General features: G+C 39.2%; 1 long non-coding RNA gene across 1 annotated transcript; it reads left to right on the forward strand.

Annotated features, from left to right (window-relative positions):
* Positions 1-10063: 10063 nt before the first annotated feature.
* On the forward strand, positions 10064-15618 carry LOC118482895. Its single transcript, XR_004869181.1, has 3 exons — positions 10064-10299; positions 13052-13406; positions 15481-15618. It is a non-coding gene; the product is annotated as an uncharacterized LOC118482895 (long non-coding RNA).
* Positions 15619-21941: the final 6323 nt, after the last annotated feature.

Raw genomic sequence — 21941 nt, forward strand, 5'->3', positions numbered from 1 at the left:
CAGTAATACCCGGCATTCATGATTTTGGCCACTACCATGCGTGGTCCAGCGTGTATGCCACATATGCCCTCGTGTATCTCTCGAATGAGGTAGGTGGCATCCTGGGGGTTGACGCATCGTAGTAGTGGCCCGAGGTATGATTTGCGGTATAAGATACCGTCTCCCATCTGATAATGGCACGCTTTGTATTGTAGTTTGCGTGCTTCTGATTTGCTTTCGGGAGTCACACCGGATTGTAGATATGCGATAATAGGTGTCATCCATGATGTTGAACCGTATTGAATGACGTTGACTTGGCGCAGGGGTACCGAAGGATTTTGCAGGATTTCGATGCGTATCTCCTTTGCCAAGTGTTGGAAGCTGGTAGATGCAAGTTTTGATAGTGCATCTGCGGACTTGTTTTCGCTTCGATTAATATGACGAATATTGAATGAAGCGAATTTGGATTTTAGCTGCAGGACTTGCTCGAGGTAGAGGATCATGACATCCCCCTTTGCGGAATAGTCGCCGCGTACTTGGCCTGCAACTAACAAAGAGTCGACGTGGGCTTCCAGATGTTGCACGCCGATTTTGACTGCTAAACGTAGCCCCGCTAACAGAGCCTCATATTCTGCCTCGTTGTTTGTGCTTTTGAATTCGAGGCGGATTGCATATGTGAGTTCTTGGCCGTCGGGGCTGACGAGTCGCAGACCTGCACCCGCTCCTTCATCGTTGGAGGCACCATCTGTGAAGAGTGCCCATGTCTCTGAGGAGGGTGGCGTTGGTGCAGGAGTTTGTGCTTCTTCGCATTCTTGGATGCGGTTCACCGGTACTTCGGCGGCGAAATCAGCTAAGATCTGGCCTTTAATCGCGGGGCGCGGTTTATAATGTATCGTGTGCGCGCCCAGCTCGATGGCCCATTTCGCTAATCGCCCAGAGATGTCGGGTTTGGAGAGGATCGGGCCGATCCTGTAATTGGTTAGCACTGTGATGACGTGGTTTACGAAGTAGCGTCGCAACCGTCTTGAAGCGTGCACTAATGCTAGCACCAATTTCTCCATTATTGAGTACCTCGTCTCTGGGTCGTTGAGCATCTTGCTGATGTAGTAGATGGGTGTTTGAACCCCCTTTCGCTCCACAATTAGTACCGCACCCACCGCGTTGTCCGCGGCGGATAGGTATAGTATGAGTGGCTCATCCTTGCGTGGTGCGGTTAAAGTTGGGAGTTGGATCAAACACTCCTTCATTTCCCGGAAGGCCTGTTCAGCCTCTGCGGTCCACTGGAATTGTTCTTTCTTTGAACAGCTCCGCAGGGTCTTGATGAACGGATAAGACTTAGCTGCGTGGTTGGCTAAGAATCTGTTAAGTGCCGCTAGCCTGCCGGCTAGCCGTTGCATATCCTTCATCGATGAAGGCGATGGCATGCGCTCGATCGCCTGGACCTTCTCCGGGTTTACCTTGAATCCATCTTTAGTCACGATGAACCCAAGGAATTTGCCTTCTTCCATTCCAAACGAGCATTTCCCTGGATTGAGCTTTATGTTAACGCTTCGCAGAGTTTGGAATGTTCTTTCAATATCTGGGAGCATGGTATCTTCTTCCATGCTCATGACGACCAGGTCGTCCATGTAGATTTCGACACTTTTGCTTATTTGGCCGCGAAAAGTGTCGTTCATCAACTTTTGGTAGGTTGAGCCGGCGTTGCGCAACCCAAACGGCATTTTTGTATAGCAGTAATTTCCGGTGGGAGTCCGGAATGCCGTTTTGTCTTCATCCTCGATTGCCATTTGTACCTGATGGTATCCCTTATAGCAATCGAGGAAACACTTCCACCTGAATGGTGCGAGATTATCGACCTTTTCGTCGATTTCTGGAAGCGCGTAACAATCCTTGGGGCAGGCTTTGTTAAGGTCTTTGTAATCGACGCACATGCGCCAGCCCCCGGACGGTTTTTCTACCATGACTGGGTTGGACAACCAAGTCTGGTATTTAACTTCCCGCAGGATGCCTGCGGAGAGCAGTTCTTCGATCTGCTCTTGCATCGCCTGATTTTTAGCTGACCCAAGGTGGCGTTGGCCTTGGATCACTGGCTTGATACCTGGCATGGTATTCAAGTGATGTTGCGCAATATCACGTGGGACCCCGGTCATGTCTGCGGGTGTCCACGCGAAGATGTCTTGGTTCCTGAAGAGGAGCTGCTTCAGTTGCGCTTTGGTGGTCGGGGACAAGGCGTGACCCAATGTGACCTTTTGTTCTGGGTATCTCGCGTTGAGAACCCATTTTTCTGGCTGGTCATTGGGGGTGGGCCTTGCGACCTTGGTCGGACGTACTTCGTCCGACATCATGACGTCCCTGCGGGCATAGATTATCGCGACCCCCGATTCGGTTGGGAAACCAACCGCAGAGTGGGGGACCGACGTAATCATATTGAAATCTCCTTGGGATTCTCTCCCGAGGAGTACGTCATATCTGGAGGTGTGAGGTAAAACCATGAAGTTTACCTCTTCTGTCCTTGTGCGGTTTCCGCTGGAAAGACGCACAGGAAAAGTAATCTGGCCTAGGGGAAAGACAGTTTCCCTTGCGAACCCGGTTAACGGGTAATCTACTGCTTGCAACCGATCTTTGTCCTCCTGGTCGAACTGGTTGAAGCATTGTTCGTAGATTATATCAGATGTACTGCCCGGGTCGATGAATAGACGCTCGGTGCAGTAGTGTGCCAGTTGGCCTGAAATGACGACGGCGCGCCTATCGCGCGGTCCGCCTCGGACTTTTGGAAAGACGACTTGCTCGTCCTTCCAGTCACATTCCGGCCTTCTTGCCACTTTCCGCGGCCTGCCCTTGCCTCCGTGGATCATGTGGGTGGAAGCCACGTGCATGGTTCGCTTCCCGGAGGAGGTACCTTCGCCGTGAGGGGTAATGCGCTTGGTGGGTTTTTGCCCACCTGGCAAAAGATGTTGCAGTTTCCCCTCCTTTAAGGCGCGCTCAATCTCCAGTTGGAGACTGATACAGCTGTTGGTGGTGTGGCCCGAGTCCTTGTGGTACTCACAATAGAGTGTGAGGTCCTGATTTTTCTTGGACTTCATTGGTTGGGCCGGTCGCAAGAACTGTGGGTCCGCAAGGAGGACCTCACTTGGCGACATGGTGATCTCGGTCCAGTTGCGGTCCCGAGATTCTTTCTTGGGCGCCCGACTGTCTCGGGCGGGGTTGTAGTTCTTTGGGTCGAACGTGTTGGTTTGCGGGAAGTATGGTTTGGAAATATCGCGATTTCCAACGTCCCGGTTGCGTTTATTGTTACGCTTGGACCCTTGTTGGGATGTTTCGGCTTGGGGTTTCGCCTTTGCCACATGCGGTTCGAGTGACCGCTGTGTCTGGGCGTATTTCTTGACCGCAGTCATGACATCTTCCCATTTCTTGGGCAAGCCCTCCTTGCCAGAGATGGTCATGATCATCTCTCTGTCTTTGACGGCCCGGATGAAGTGGTTTCGTGCCATCTGGTCTGCCACGTCACCTATCTCCAGGCACTCTTTATTATAACGGACGACGAATGCTTCGAGCGATTCGTCGTTCCTTCGCCAGATGTTCATGACGTCACACGAATCTCGCTCGTGGCGTCGCTGTTGGCAAAAATGTGCGAGGAACTTGGTACGCAAGTCCTCGAATGAATCCAGTGATCCCACTGGCAAAGAATCGAACCATGCCCTAGCCAGGCCCGTAAGGGTCTGGGGGAAAAAATTGCACCAAGTGGGTTCGTCCCACTGGCCGTTGATGCCCGCGCCCATGAAGACGTTCATGTGGTCGTCCGGGTCGGTCGAACCATTGTATTTCCCAACGTTGAATGGGAATTTTGTCGTGGTGACATGGGCGTTGGCAATCCGCGTGCCGAACTTGGAATTTTCGGCCGCTGCCTTTGGCCTGTATGGTTCGTTTGCAGGGCGCTTTGCCGCCCTAAGGTATGTGTTGTGGGGGTGACTGGGAGGAACATAGTTGCGTCCTCCCGGTCTGCTACTGGTGTCATGCGAATCACCGCGGTAGCTATGGTCGTCAGGGTCGGTATGTCCGTACCCTTCGGTGTATGGTTGTGGGCCCAATCGGCTCTGAATGCCGGGGCCGCGTCTGGAGGTTGATCGCCTCCTGTCCTCGCCATGGGGGCCAAGGCGGGTGTGTACCGGTCCTCTGGTGTGGGACCCGTATGAGGAATCATCCTCGTTGAGGGTGTGGACCGAACAGTAAGACGATCCCCTTTCTTCACGCCGGCTTCTTGAAGCCGGGCGTGAATGGATCCTGCCGTCGTATTGTAAAATACGCTCAACAGGGGTGTGCGGTGCTGGGGGAAGCCCAGCTCGTATATTCGCTTCAGTACAAGCGCGGTTGTATGCTGCAGTCAGCGTAGCTGCCTGCTGCTCGTACCAGGCATGAATGGTCGTGCCTGGTGGGATCACAGATGGGAACTGTGATAAGTCATGTCCGAACATAAAGGAGGGGCTCCTTTGTGTGGACGTGCCAATGTGTCCGGGTTGGGAGGTCGAGGCATTGACCCCTACCGGGTTTGGGATTGGAGGATTTTGGTTATCCGCAGTGTTGTTTTGGTGATCAGTCATGATCGTGAGAGAGGAAAAAGGGATGGATTAGAAAATGCTAAGAGTAGCGGTGGGCGCCAATGATGAAACAATGGTTAACCGGGCAGGGTTAACTCACTGGTCTCGTCAAGAAGGGTTAATCCCTTCCTCTCGAGGATCGCTGGCTGGATCACCGGTGGTCGATCTCCTGCACAAGGAAACAAGCCGTGACTCGTAACAAGGAGGATGGGGTGGGGGGTGCTCCTTGTTACCACTCTCCGGCGTGAGAATCAGTAGTTTGCTTGGGAAGCAAAGTAAGATAGTAGTAGTAGTGAGAGAGTTGTGAGAAGATACCTCAAACCTGGTTTGGGGTTGGTATTTATAGCCGAGGAGTGGAGGAGGATGATGATGGATGGACTGACGACGTGCTGCCCCTTTTCAGGTGTGTCAGGCTCGTCGGTTATGGAGGTTACGCCACGTCAGTCCATTGCTTACGTAGCTCTGACAGGTAACTGTCATTGGTGCCACTTGCACTGTGGTGTCAGTACCACTTGCTTGAGTACATAGGATGCGGTGCAAGCCGCATCGCTACGTGCGGTAACATCTGAAGTTACCGCGTCTCCTACTTGTGATCAAGGAATACGCGAGATGCGGTGCTAGCCGCATCGTCGTCTTGCCTGCATCCCTTGTCGTGACGAAAATGTCCGTATGGTGCGGTGTCAGCCGTACCACTACGTTCATCTTCTTCTATGCCTAAGGTAAGGCTTTCCTGTATTGATAGAAGTGTTCACTGGACGCGGTGCGATGCCGCGTCGCTGTGAATACTTCCGTTTTCGTACACCAGATGTGATGCTATGTCGCATCACTCTACCGTTCTCCTGTTCCATGTAAGTCCTCCTTTGTTACTAGATAGATTGGATTCAACCCTTGTGTCGACGCGTTCCCGCATGGGCACAAGTGGGTTGTTAGCTAGTGGGGGTTTTGATAAGGGTAATGGTCACTCGCGGTCGATGCTAACGCGAGATCTGGGACCATACCCCTTCAAAGGTCAACCCATTTACAATTTAATTACAACACATTTACATGCTGTTATACTTGTTTAGATAAACATTTATACGTACATATGGTGTTTGGGTTATACCAATTTAGATGTGTTAAGGTTAGGATTAAGTCAACACAAATACAAATATGGTCATGTTGGAAGGTTTATTACTTTACCCGTCAAACCGTTAGCTGACACATAGTCCATGACTACATTTACCACTAGTCTTTGGATAACATATACGAATAGAAAAACTATGTTGAATCGGGTGGCCACTACTATTCAAATATATATATATATTTTTTTATATTTCAAAAACAATATAGTACCATGATAAATAACATCAATGTGTGTCAAATCGATGTGACGTTTCATACGCTAAAGTTGTCTGTAATAATTCATGTAAAATAATGTGGCATGCAAATTCAACTGTACTGTTGCATTATCACATAAAGAATGTGATCAAGTAGTCCATCGCAATATAAATTTCCATAGGAATTCTCATCTTAGATTTAGCGACAGGAATTAAGTCGCTAATACCCGTTACAAGTAAATTTCTATCACAAAATAACTACGGAGAAAATTTCCGTTGCAAAAGAGCTAATACCCGTTACAAGTAAATTTCTATTACAAAATAAGTAGGGAGAAAATTTCCCTTGCAAAAGAGGTAACCGTGACAGATTTGCGACGGGATTATTAGACGTAATAGTTCTCTGTATCACAATAAATGTAACTGCGATTACAAGTTTTAGCTTAAAGGGCCTTCTTTACTGTCGATGCGTGCTCATATATAATTAAAACAAAACACTAATAAGGTTTACGTCGATGATTGATTGTTGGATATATCATTATCATCATACTCAATATATCTCAACAATAGCAAAGCTAAGGTAGGGTCTGAGGAGGGTAAGATGTAGACAGTCTTACCTCTACCTCATAGGAATAGAGAGACTGCTTCCATTGAGATCCCCGGCTCGAGATTGTTAGATATATGATTACTCTAATTTTTATTTTTGAAGTTTTCAGATTTCTCATTATTTTGCATCATGGTTTTTCAAATAAATAATCATCATAATAAATCCTTATTGATATTAACATTTCGTCATTAATGTAAATGCAGCCAATTTTGAGTTTTAAGGAAATCTTTGACTTAAGATTTTATGGTAGACATATTTGACAAGGCTTAGACACTCTTAGTGACCGTTGTGTCTCATACATTGTCCCCCTCTCCCTTCAAACAAATTCTAGTGGAATATTAATGTACCATCTGCAAAGGTCGCTTCTACCATTCTTAAATTTGGTTAAAAACCATTGGTTTTTCATCTCCCAAAACCCTAAATCTTGATTTTGTGTAATAACTAGAAAAATAGCGGGTTTTCCGATGGCTATGGGTCTTGTTTGCTATGATATTGGCACTTGGTATAACAACCGAAAAGAATATAGTTAAGATGATATGGTCATGTATTTTACATCGATCAAAAATCAAAAAAGAAATTTACATCGGGAGGTATCATTGTGGCGCATTAAAGCGCGGAAAAATTAACCTTTTTAAAAGTATAAAAAAAATTGTTTAAAAAGTTATTTAAAAATCTGAAAACGAGCCCAATTAACTAGCATGTATGTCTAGTATTGACTACTTCATGGGCATATATGGAGGAGCACAAATCAAGTATTATTAATAACCGATGATGGGTATGGAACTGGTTTCTTTTTTTTATGAGATGCAGCCGGGTATTGGTATACGGGGTCCGTTTCGGTTCCATTATTGGGCAAAAGAACCATACCCTATGTATCCGGGTTCGGGTAGGGTATAGAACCAGGGTTTAAAAAACGGGTATTAAATTGCCCTATTTTCGGATTTTTAATACCTTATTTTTGAGTTTTTTAATACCCAATTTTCTGGTTTTTTTATTTAATATTTTTAGATATGCATTGTACAAGGTAAAAATAATATAATTGCGTAAATTTGTAATTAGTTTAACTCAATTCATCTCTAGTAAACAAAAAATCAATTGGAACTGAGATGTGTTGGGAGTCCACATGAGACTTGGGAAATAAAGTTAGAGATCATGTTTAATTTGTGTTACTTTGATTATTATTATTTTTTTTTTTTTGAAAGGTATGCAATTTAATCCATGATTATACCCATAAATTATTAGCCATAGTTAGGCTTTAGGGTGTGGGTGGGATCGGGAAGCCCACGTGGCCCTTTCTCTCGTCGGCAAACACCGCCTCCCCCCACCATCCCCGAAGCATTTTTTGAACGTTTGTTTTTGGACCGTTGGGCAGTGTTCGGTTTTACAAAAAAAAAAAAAAAAAAAAAAAACAAGTTTTTTTCAATTAATTTATCCTATTTAAACCCCATTTTAACCTTTTAAAATCACAATCTCAAACCTTTTTCAATATCTAAACCAATCTTCATCTTCTATCAAAATAACTTATCCTATTTAAACCCCATTTTCACTTTTTAAAATCACAATCTAAAAGCTTTCTGTCTTTTTATTTTTGAACTATCTCTTTTTTTTAAACTATGTTTTTTAGGCTATGTAATCTTTTTTATTTAATGAAATCTTTTATATATTATAGAATTTAGGTATTTTTTTAAAAATAAAAAAAGGAAAGGGGAAGGGGATGGGGATGGTGGGGAAAATGGTGAGGTGGAAGGAAGGGCGAGGTGGTGTCTATGTGGACTTGGGGAAGAGGGAACCACACCTCGTAGCCTTATAATATGCATCGATATTTAAAAAAAAATTGTATCAGGGTTTAGAAAAACCTTGGATATTAAATCAGAATCGGTCACATATATTAAATGAGTGTAAATCGGTTAAGGTTTTGGTTTCGAGTATTCAGATTAAAATGCATACCCTATCTATACCATACGAGCAGGATCGATTCTGGTATAGAATAGAGAATAATTGGGTAAAAAAAATCGATTCTTGGTTTTTACCGGTTTCGGATACAATTTTTCTACATAAGCCTCCTAGGGCCTACGTAATTGGTTCTTGGTATTATGAGCCTAATAAAATATATACCCAAAAAAATTAATTCATGCCAAGGAGGAGGTGATGCAGAATCAAAATCAGGCCTCCTCAATACAAAAGAAATGCCTTAGATCACACGGAGTGGGCATGGTTTGAAGGCGTGGAAGCTTCTTCACGCCGGGCACACTGGCTCGTCGGTGGCATGGAAAGCGGCGTGGGGAGACGCCGGGTATTCTTCACTGGCATGGGGGCGTTTGGGTGGTGAGGTGGCGGCTTTTCATTGAGTTGTGGATTTTGGATTGGTTTTGATTGGTTTTAATTTACTTTTTTTATAGAAACGTCACTTTCACACCCCTTCCACCCCTTGTTTTTTTTTACCACGCCCTCTTGTTGACGTGGCTGTCATGTGGCGCTTAATTGCCCCTCTTCATGCCCTTCCACTCTGTATAGTCTTAGGCACCCCACCTTATTGCTAGTTTGTGTCAAAGAATCCAAAAAAATGACAAAACGAAAACAAATGATTTAAAATAAGTCAGTGGATATCACATGACATTACATTATTGGTGTAGATGATACTATAAACCAATCAAATGGTGTTATTGTTGTGACAACTGGCATTTTTCATGTAATTCCGTACGATGTGAACAGTAATTTGTAATATATGGTTGTGCATGTTGAACTTATGATATGAATGATTTCATGGTATACTTTTAAAAGACTCACAAACACGTTACGTGATGCATGCTACTTACTATTGTTAAATGCAACTCGAAAACAGTTTAATTAGTGCATAGACATAACTAGCACACTTATCAGATAAACAAGTAGTACTGACAGGAGGAGCTCAGTACTCAGACAGACATCATGTTAGGACACAAATTAAGTCCCAGAACCAAAATTTATACTAGAACTCTATGTAGGAAAGTAAGGGTTATGATACTGCCTTCCGAGTGACGAATAAACACTAAAAAAAGTACCTGAAACGCACTTTAAGTGCAGAATTCAGCAAAAATCAGCAAATAAACACCAAAATACTATGCAGAAATAAGGTTTAGATATCCAGAATAACTTGTAAAGTGTCAGGAATGAAAACTGTCATAAAAAGTACCTCATAACTCACAAAACTGCGCATTGTAGCACCTTAACGAACCGACAACCGAACGAATAATTGGACACTACCCGAAACACCAAAAATAAACTAGAAGCAATGTTTTAATGTCATAAGACTAGTTGTTCACAATAAACACCTTATTACACATCAAAATCCCTAAACATACTTAAACCCCTAACTAAACACTTAAATCCTAACCAAATCATACTAATTAACATTGAAATCTAACTAGACACCCCCCTTATGGACGGCCAACATGGGGCCCACCCATGTCCCCATGTTGTCTCAAATAATGAAGATAGGATGATGGTAATGGTGAAGTTCTTTGGAAATTATATCTATGTAGTTTATAAGGAGACATAAGCATCTATTCGCTTCATCATTTCTCTAACTAAAAAAAAATCAAACAAAACCTCCTCCATCTCCCTCAAAACCTACGGCCACCATACTCCACTCCCACATCCGTTTTTCTAGTCCATTTCAAACCAATCCAAGGGTGTTCTAAGGTAAATCAAGCACATCTAGGAAGGTTGCAAGCAAGAGGAGTTGAAGGACCACACTTAGGAGCTATTAACCACCACTTTCTCATCATCTTCGTCATCTTGTTCATCCCTAGCCTTTGAGCTAGTAGTAAGTGTTCTTGATCACATTTTTACATCTTGTTTTAGTGGTTAAAGTGTATATGTTACTAAAAATCTAAAGATCACACTAAATCAAGAAGATGAACATAAGAATAAAACTCAAAATCTCAAGAATATAAGCTGCTTATTGTATGTGATGGACTTGTTTGATGATTTTGTTGTGTGAATGGTGTAGATCACCACATGAACACTTGCTAGATGATGATTTAAACATGATCTAGCAAGTAATATGATGGATCTTGAAATATCCATGTTAAACACCCTTTATGTAAAGCATGAACTTGAAAGTGAGCATGATTTTGTGTAAAATAATAGTTCCTACAAGTTGTAGATTTTAAAAGTGAAGGATTTGAAAAATCAAAGTTTCAAGAAAACAAAGATTACTTACAATGAACAAGGTTTTGAGTTTTGAAAGAAAATAAACTTACTTTATATGTGAAAATGGAACCATTGAAGTGTATAAGATATGAAAAATTCAAGAAGATGAATTTTTGTAAAAATAAGTTGTAAGTTGTGAAGATGGAATTTTTATAAAAATTGGCTTTTATGGAATAAAAATCATGTTTTAGAGGTTAATGGAACTTGATAAACATTATACTAAAAGACCACAAATTTTTATAAAAACTTTCAAGTTCACATCTTCATGAAAATGTATTTTCATGGCATATGGTGAGTTGTTGATGATTGTTAGTGATTTTTGAAAAAGAAAATGATATGAACGTGAGCATGATTTTGTGTAAAATAATAGTTCCTACAAGTTGTAGATTTTAAAAGTGAAGGATTTGAAAAATCAAAGTTTCAAGAAAACAAAGATTACTTACAATGAACAAGGTTTTGAGTTTTGAAAGAAAATAAACTTACTTTATATGTGAAAATGGAACCATTGAAGTGTATAAGATATGAAAAATTCAAGAAGATGAATTTTTGTAAAAATAAGTTGTAAGTTGTGAAGATGGAATTTTTATAAAAATTGGCTTTTATGGAATAAAAATCATGTTTTAGAGGTTAATGGAACTTGATAAACATTATACTAAAAGACCACAAATTTTTATAAAAACTTTCAAGTTCACATCTTCATGAAAATGTATTTTCATGGCATATGGTGAGTTGTTGATGATTGTTGATGATTGTTAGTGATTTTTGAAAAAGAAAATGATATGAACGTGAGCATGATTTTGTGTAAAATAATAGTTCCTACAAGTTGTAGATTTTAAAAGTGAAGGATTTGAAAAATCAAAGTTTCAAGAAAACAAAGATTACTTACAATGAACAAGGTTTTGAGTTTTGAAAGAAAATAAACTTACTTTATATGTGAAAATGGAACCATTGAAGTGTATAAGATATGAAAAATTCAAGAAGATGAATTTTTGTAAAAATAAGTTGTAAGTTGTGAAGATGGAATTTTTATAAAAATTTGCTTTTATGGAATAAAAATCATGTTTTAGAGGTTAATGGAACTTGATAAACATTATACTAAAAGACCACAAATTTTTATAAAAACTTTCAAGTTCACATCTTCATGAAAATGTATTTTCATGGCATATGGTGAGTTGTTGATGATTGTTGATGATTGTTAGCGATTTTTGAAAAAGAAAATGATATGCTTAAAGCATTCAAAGGAAATTATGGCAAAATTTTTGTAGAAATTAAACACTTAGAAAAATATGTTTTAACAAGTGATTTCAAGTAATCTTGAATCATGAATTTGAGTATAAATGCCATAATTTTTGGTATAAAAATTACAAGTAATGGAGGTTGATTTTCAAGAATAAAAATGACTAAGTATATATTTAGGAAAATATATATTTAGAAGTCACACAAATTATGTGCTATGTGTATATTATTTGTATTAGTTATACTAAAAATTAGGAACTTAAAAATAATATACCTCACAAACTACCAAAAATTGTAATTTGAAGAATTACAAAAATCACAAGAAAATAAATATATAATTTGCACACAAAAATTGGACAATTCGGACAATGGATACCTTGGACAAAATATATAAGTATTCCGGAAATTTAACCCGTATCTTGACAAACTTGGTAAACGGTATCTTCAAAACCGAACAAACGACAAAGTATGTATTTTTACAATTAGTATGAAAATATATCATATTTTGTCAACTTGAAAATATATTATTTTGGAGTATAAGAAAATATATATTTTCATGAACAACTCAAAAATATATTATTTGATGGAAACTAAAAATATATATTTTTCTAACTTTGATCTTAAAAATATATTATTTTTTAGATATATGTGAATATATACATATTTTACCAAATCAAATTATAGATATTTTTCTATAAAATTTTCTTAAAATAAAAAAGGGTTTTTTGTGAGAAAGGTAAGAAAGAATCTACACCATTAGATCAAAATCTTTGATCTAATGGTTGGGATCATAATAGCAAAATTGTAAATAATTTTTACTATTAACATATTAATTTTATAGATTAAGGGTATATAGGTAAATTTAACATTTTTAAATTAAGAAACTAACATTAATGCACCGGTAACTTCCCCCCGTCTTTTTTAAATGTCAATAACTTTTTATACGTAACTTTAAAAAAAATACACCATAATAACGAGCGTTTTTTTATCTTTAATATGAGTACCATATTGCTATACTTATATAGAGAAAAAAATATGTTTCGATCAGATGTTTAGTCTGATGAATTGGGTAACGTTCACGATGAAACATTTGTTGTACCCTTGTAAGATTTGAAAATCAGTGACAGGTTGTATTTGAAGAACCTATCGAAACCATGGATCGAGAAGTTAGGGATCGTAAGCATAGTTGAAATTCTAATTGTGGGAGTTCGGTGGAACTCGTGACACGGAACAAAGTTCATGTGGGAACGTGAGGACCCGATGAAGCTCGGGTACCCTAACCCGTTTAAAACAGTTGATTGAAATCCTGATGCAACTAACAAATTTCGGGACGAAATTCCTTTTCAAGTTGGGGATGATGTGGCACCCGAGGAAATCCACAGTCATCCTAGCCTATCATTTCACTTGCATGAGACTACTTATCAAATTTCGGGACGAAATTTCTTTCAAGTTGGGGATGATGTGACGACCCGAAATCTCAAGGTCCTTTTATGCGTATAACTTGCTTTCACGATTTGTCTTACGTTGTAACATGAATGCAATAGGTGAATGATTAAGGTATTGATTATGTTTAGCTGACAAAGGAAATCGTAAGAGTTGTTAAATGTTTAGTAGTTACATGGTCGTGCTTTGCGATGCTTGGCTACACACACTACGGCCACACACTTTGCCTACAGTTGCACACTTAACTTCGGGCCAAACACTTTTCTCCTCTCCTCTCTACTTAATTGTCCTCGGCCCAATTCTCTCAAACCCAAAGGGGGTCCGGCCCAACTATGTCGAACACATACATACACCCCATGATGTGTATAGTTTTATTTTTATCACAAGACCACAAGTCTCCTAACCCTACCCCTCATCTCCCTTGACGGCAGACCTTCCCAACTCGAAGCCCTCCTCCTTGCGACTTGGCCTTCCATCGCACACGATCTCTCTCGGTTAGTAATCGTCCTCATAATCGAGTTTCTCCTTGTTATGATTATCATGTCGCTACTTGTATTTAATTGTATGTGGGATATGAATAATTGATGAATCTATGTTAAATCATGGATTGTAATTGTGGTAGGATATGTCGCAACTATATGAGAAATTAGGGATCCATACATAAAATAATAATTATTGGATTTATGTTGATAAGAACTACTGACATGCATATGTTGGTAGGGTATGGGATGGGAATTATAATGATCAAACTGGATATTGGGTTCGATGATTTGATGCATGAAAACAGTGATTAGAATGATAGTTGATTGAATTGCCGAATCTGAATAGAGTGATGAACATATGTTAATTGTTGATCATGATGAATGTTATTGCTAAATGATTAAGGTTCTTGAGATATGTTTAAAAGGTTGCATTGATTTGGTAACAATTGATAAGTAAAAATGTTTTAATCACATAACTTGCATGACCGGAATTAGTGGGGATATCTAGGAGGAGTTATGGAAAATTGTTGTTTTGATTGCATAAAGGAAAGTGGTAACCGGCATCGTGAATTATGGCCAAAACCCCAACTGATTGCACACTTTCTCAATCGCACAAGTCCACCCTAGTCGCACAACTCATGACTTGGGTGAACTGTTGGGCCGATCCATATTGGGCCTGTAGTGTTAGGTCGCACAACCCATAAATCCACACACACGGGTCGCACAAGTCTGTGCCAATCGCACAAGCTGATGGGCCTGAGTCTTATCTGGGCTACGGACCCAGTTACAATCGCACAAGGCGAGCCTAATCGCACAAGATGAGCTCAATCGCACAACTTGGTGTTGGGCCACCAACTGAACTGGACCGCACATTAGTGAATACGTGAATTACCTGTTTTGTGTATGGTTGTGCTGTATGTTTAAGGATGAGTTGTAGACAGCCCAATGATGCATTGTATATGTTATATGATAACTTCTTGTGTGACTACATGAATAACTTGAATGCAAACTGATTATGTATACATGAACAGCATAGGCTTGATTGATTAAGTGCAAACAAGTAACTAGTCTTACCGAGCAAACCTAAGGTGATTTCACTTCTCTTAAAACAAGCATGCGTCCGGTGGGGACAATCAAACTGGTAAAACTTGTAAACAGATTTTCGTAAACCCATATCCTTGTAGGGGATATGAGGCGGTTTTCAAATACCCACATCCTTGTAGGGGATGTGAGGCGGATTTCACAATGCTATCCTTGCAGGGGATATGCAACGGTTTTCAGTAAACGTTACGGTTGGATAATACACTCACTTTCTATCACTTAAGTCCCATCATCACTACCGGGTTAAGTTGCTTGTAGGGCAACGAGTTATTAGTTGATAGCGCTATTAGGTTTGGCACCCTCACGAACGCTCCTGGATAAGACGGGCGTGAACTAATAACTTTAAATCATGACCAATGTTTGATAGAGCATTGGGGAAGGGCAAAAAGGGCCGTCTGCGGTATCGAGTTATTATCAACATAACACAGCATAACATAACATAACATGAATAAGTAATCGGTAACGAACGGTTTAACAAATCTGTGAACTCACCAGCGTTGTCTGATACACGTTTTTCTGCATGCTTGCAGGCCTTTAGGTACATGGTGTTGGAACTTGTTGTCTGGGATGCTAGAGTGGTCATGGGTCAAGTTACAAGGAATCACAAGACAAGTTTAATGGCTTTTATTCACAATGAGTTACGAAACTTAATGACGATTGTTTTATGCTTCCACTGATTAACAAATAATGTTATGTAACGCTTTATATTAAAATGAAAGTTTATTTGAGATATTATTATAAGTTCAATGTGAATGGTGGCTAGATCCTGGTACGTCACACGCCTTGCGGAGATTTTCGCATGTGGGATTTTGGGGGTGTGACAAATTTTGTATCATTTTCTTGGTTGACTTATTTTGGTGTTTATGGTGGATTCAAATGGCACAAAAAGAAAAGCAAAGTAGATCTGGTTATTGTTTATTTTGGTGTTTATGGTGTTTATCCTTTCAGATTAGCTGGGTGTTAATAGCTAGAGGAAAAACCCAATACAGTTAAGAAAACTTTAGAAACTCTTTATGTGGTCCAGGTTCAGCCAACTAGCATGTTACAGAAATAAAGTGTTCTTTGTTGTTACATATACGATGGCCTGTTACAAAAAATTAAAGTGTGTTTGTTACATATATGGACGTTACTTTGATCATGTAAAAAGTGGGTTTTTGTTGTTACATAAGTGATATATGTAACTTTTTTTTATAAACTATTTATGCAACTTTTATGTGTAAACTATTTATATAACCTTTTTACGTCAGTTTACATGTACAATTATTGGCTTTACTTGTTTTTTTATTAGTACATATGTAATATTTTTCTGCATTTACATCTTAAATTTGAAATAAATGATAAAAAAAAAATTAGAAGTACAAAGGGTTGTCTAAAAAAGAGTATAAATGTGTCAAAGGGTTGTCTAAAAAAAGTATAAAAAAAAGAGTACAAATGTGTCAGGTATATAAAGTAGCACAGCCAACTTTTTTTTTAAGATGTGTCAGTGTAATAAAGTAAAAAGAAACAGTGAATAGTTTCATCTATGTCATAGAAGTAGGTACATAAGTCAAAAAGTAGATATGAACTACGAAATTACATATTTTTTTCTTACGTTTTTATTTTTATCTATATTACGTATAATAGATACATCTGGTCTTTTTTATTGTAACATTATATAACGGGGTGTTGAAATGTAACAATCAAAGCAAGAATGCAGGTTACATTTTTTTGTGTTTTACATAAAATAAAGTGCATTGTTACACTTTTTCAGATTATTATAAAAATGTATGTTAACATTTTTATGTAGCATTTTATGTTACAAAAATAAAGTGTGTTTTTACAAATATGGCATAAATTGAGTATGTAAAAATGTATGTTACATTTTTATGTAATATAAATGTATAGGTAAATATAAAAAAACAAAGAAGATCTGATGTATATCAAAAAAATGAAAAAAGAGAAGTATATGAAAAGTAAAAGTATGGGAGAGAGTATAAAAAGTAAAAAAATACATCATTTTCTAGATTTGTTTGACTTTAAAATTAATCCAATGGTTATAATTGGTTCTCTCTATTTAAAACTAATCCAATGATTGTAATTAGTCCTTTCTATTATTAATTTATAATTCTTTTTAAGACATTCTTTAGTGGGTTGTGTTTAGATTTTTTTTTCGTGATTCACATATGGTTTTTAAGAAGATGAACCTGTAAAACCCGTGAGGATCTCTCAATGATATCAATCTTAACTTGTGAAAGCGCGGAATTCAAACACAAGTTGATTCAAGAACAAATATAAAGATCAAACAATGAATAATAACAATAAACAAACCGAAACTTGCATTCAATGTTTACCAATGACTGATACAAGTATTCGAGAGGAACTCGGTTCCTTATGCTTGTGTCGCCCAAACTTCTACTCGCAAACAACAACCCTTAATCAAGTGATTAAGGTTGTTTAAATACAAAACACATAGGGCCGAAATCCCTAAGCCCATGCGACACCTCTATCTAGCCCAAACCACATTAGTTAACCCAAAACATAAAGAACTAGATAATTACAAGATCAATCCCTAGACATTGCTAACCTACATGAATAAACCTTCAGGTTCCAACAATCTCCCCCTAGGTTTATGCATGCAGGTTCTTCCGACTTCAGTTGCCTTGATTACCACCACTCATGTTGTCTTTATATCCACCAAAACCCTTCTTATGAATATGCATGACAGAAGCTACTGCAGACGTCCAACCCTTAGCAATTTCCTCATATTTTTCAGTAGCTCTGATTTGGTTGCTTGCTAATACTTCAAGATCTTCAACTGCAAGATTCAATAAGTCGATCTGATCTACCAAACAGTAGCTAGCATCTCCATCACAAACAATCACCGCTTGACCAAGACGTTCATCATACGCCCAAAAGTGCAATGTCTTCAGCGCCCCTTTTGGAATCTTTCTCACCAACGGAATCGTCTTCTCTTTATCAGTAGCGGGCCAGTGCACAATCTTCATTCGTTTATTTGTATACGGATCCCTAATCCCTTTCGCTGGTTTAACAATAGAATCCGCTGTACGCATCGAGGGAAAACCTTTAGCAACTTCCCTTTTCAATCTCTCGAAGAATGCATAACCAGGACCATTAGGCTTATCATCCACATAAGGTTTATTTGTCAAGTCTGTCAAATCTACCTTAGTGAAAGACTGAAATTGTCCTGAATGTTTGTACCATTCGACCGGTCCAACTTTCCTCTTGATCCACCATCTGTTACGATCATGATCATAACCCCAGCTAACTACACCAGATCGATTTCCTTTCTTATCGTAGAGAGTTTCACCAACATCCATTAAATGATGTGTAGCACGTGCATCTTCATCATCTGGATTTGCATTCTTGTTCTTCAGAATCACAAACTCTCTTTTCTTCTTCAACCTCTCTGCTTTAGCTTTCTCTGCTTCTGGATCAGTAATTCTTTCAAAGTATTTTTCCATAGCAGCATTCCTTTCAGCATTATCCTTTTCAAAAGCTTTCTTTTTGTTCTCGACATCTGTTGGATCAGAAAATTCTTGTCCAAACTTCTTTTCAAGCTTTCCTCGTAGATCATAAACAATATTGAACAATAGGCTAACGTCTCCTTGCAGTTGCTCAATTTGTTGATCTTTCTTCACAATTGTGTCTTCAAGCTGAATGATCTTTGCATCTTTATGAATTGAATCTTGTTCAAGCACAACCAAACGTTTCTTCATTTCCCTCATGCTTATAAACTCATCTTCGTCACTAGAGTCACTATCAAACGGCATTCTAAGTGGTTCTACAGGCCTTTTTCCACTTGAACTGCCCGGTTCTTCATGAACAATACCAGAAGGTCCAGCACCAGCTTCATTGTGAACTTCAACATTGGGCCTAGCTTCATTTTGAACTTCAACTTCCATTGTAGCTATATCATCTCTTTGAGTATGAACACCAGACTCAAAGATATTCTCTGTAGTGGTGGTGGTAGCATCGTCAACGTACTTTTCAAAATCGAAGTCATACAAACCTTCGGTATCATCAGCAACAGTCACGGATTGATCTTTTCCTTGTTCGATAAACATTCCGGGTCTAGGATCCCTCCTTTTCCTTTTTAACGGAATAGAATCAGAATCCCTTGGGCTTTCTTCTGGCTCTTCAGTAGATACTGACAGATTGGGAGGAGGATTTCCCATCGTGTCAGTCACTTTCTTTATCAGCATTGCCAAACTCTCAGCAGAAATCACTGGATTAACTGTAGAAACAGCATCAGCATTAACTTCAGGAGGAAGTTCTATGTTATCATCATCTGAATCACACGTAATCTCAACACCTTCATCGTCAGAGTTAATAGTGATACGCTCTGGCTCAGGCTCATCTTCAGCTCTCCTTTGAATATCATGTTCTTCAGCAACGATAGCACGTGCAGGTACAGCTTGTGCCATCACTGGATTCTCACCAATGTCTTCGGTCTCTGCAAACTGACCAAACTTCTCCAACTCGATCAAACCTTCAAACTTTTTCTCTGTTCCCTTCTTCGTAGTGAGAGCACCAAAACATGAAGGGCCCATAGGCTTTAACTCCAAAGTGTCACCAGATCTCTTTAATTCAGGATAACGCTCATTTAGAATCATCTGCACAAATCTAGGATACATAAGAAACTTATCCTTTCGAAGCCCAATAGCATTTCTCTTCATCGCTTCCAGAACATATCTTGAATAGTTGAACGGCTCATTTGTAATCACGCAAATCAATGCAGCCGTCTGTGTGGTGTTTAACTGATCAATTCCCCCTCGATTTTCTGTCATGCACAACAAGAACATGTGCAGTAATAGACGCCAGTATGGATGAACAAACTTCTTAACCAAGGGAGGAAACTTTCCTTCATAACTCAGTCGTGGCAAAATTGCTTCAATGGTTCCAGCAGCAAGCTCGATTGGATCCGTTTCCTGATCATTGAACTTCAACACATCTCTGATAATCTGCTCCGTCACTATAATCTTCGTCCCGTCGATCTCAGCAGCTATAGCTCCCTTTCCTTCAATGATTTCAACTGCAGCAGTCTTCCAAAATTCTCGAATTAGGCTTTCATAAACGACCGGATTTTCACGAAGAGCATGAACAATACGGCATGTATTTAGGCCTTTTATCAATGACGTGAACAGCTGCTTGTGCTTCACTGGTGGAGGTGCCAAATATGCTACTTGATTATGTGATGCAATAAACTTTAAGTCCATTTTACTGCACACAATCACAAAACATATAAGTTTCCAATTACATATATAACAGTGATAAAAATTAAAAACAAAACAAACATTGTCACTGTTCACTCGAAACCATGAGTCGCAACCAGCAAAACTGAGTCGCAACCAGCAGATTGCGAGTCGCAATCATGAGTCGCAACAAGCCAAGATGAGTCGCAACCATGAGTCGCAATCTTGAGATTGCGACTCGTAACCACTGGTTTCGAATCTTAATTGTTCTTGGTTGCGAGTCAACACTTCATCGGAAACTTCAAAACATCATCGGAAACATCATCGAAATCATCAAATCTTCATCGGAATCTTCAAACATTCGCCGGAATCTTCAACAAAAATTCATAATTCCTGCAAAAACTTGAACAATGACGTCATTGTACCTGATGAATATCAAACCAGATTGAGAGTCGCAATCGGAAGTCAGTCGGAACTGTTGATAGATGCCGGAATATTGAGAGAGAATTGAGATCTGATTGCGAGTGAAATGAGGAATGCGAGTCGTAATCTCCCTTTTATACTTCAACTGTTTCTCATGGGCCCAATCTTTTGGACTTGGGCCTTATGGACTTGGGTTCAAAAATGATTTTCAAAAGATATTTTTTAAACAAACCCAATTAAAAATCTGATTTACCAAAAATTACCCATTAAACCTTTTGAGCATTTGTTTGCAAAATAAAAACCTAAAACAAAATTAAATAATAAAATATTATTTACAAAAATAAAATCAGGAAATTTGCATAGATATTCAGGGATCAAATCACAAGGTTTCGGGCTTGACTACACTTATCAACACTGATCTTACTAGAGGATGATCTAGACGATTGCCAGTATATTTGTCCTCTTAAACTCATCTCCCTAGATCTTTTCCATATAACTGCCTGTATCTCCTTTTATCATGTTTTGATATTTTTAATAATGAGCACCCAAACAAATACTAATCTAATCCTGGAATTATGCACAGCTCACTCTATCATGCAAGCAGTTTCCCTACCACATATTTCACAAGTCCAATCCAAATTTCTGAAGTCTTAACTGGGAATAGATTGAGAAGAGAACAGAATAGATCTTAGGTTGAGATGGTATAATATACAGATCAAATGAGTTTTCTCAATTTGATATAGGTTTATTGGGTTTCTTTTGGGCACTAGAGGGCCTCTTTCGGGTGTTAATTGATCTACAGATCGACAACGTACAGCTAGGTCAGCATGTATCTGGATGCAGTAGAAGCTGACGTTGCCTAGCACCTCCAGGTCAGCATGTATCTGGATACAGCAGAGGAGGTACACGACTTTTTCAGATAAGATTTCAGAATCAGATCAAAATTGTGTGTATCGGTAAAAACATACAAACATTCAAATATGCATGAGCTAAATCCAAGTGATTTTCTTTTCTGAGGTCATGTACTAGTTTAGTTCTGAGCAGAAACAGCTATTGTTTCCAATCTTAAGGATAGAGCCTACCAACACATCATACTAGAGTCAAACTGTTTCGATACTGGTCTTTCATGAGTCAGCCCTCGACCATAATGTGAAAATTCATTTCATTTCCCAGTCCAGCCACACTTCCTTTTGAACCTCTTTTTGTATTTTTCAATTTTTCAATTTTTTTTTGTATTTTTCGATTTTTCTCCCCCTAAATTTGTGCAGAAATAAAAACTACCTAAGAATAGAAAACTTTATGAACAAATTTACCTACGAAAAACAAAACATGCTCAATCAGTAAAACGGATCATTTTTAGAAAATCCACAAGCACT

Source organism: Helianthus annuus, chromosome 1 (genome assembly GCF_002127325.2).
Source record: "Helianthus annuus cultivar XRQ/B chromosome 1, HanXRQr2.0-SUNRISE, whole genome shotgun sequence".
In the NCBI taxonomy this organism is placed as follows: Eukaryota; Viridiplantae; Streptophyta; class Magnoliopsida; order Asterales; family Asteraceae; genus Helianthus; species Helianthus annuus.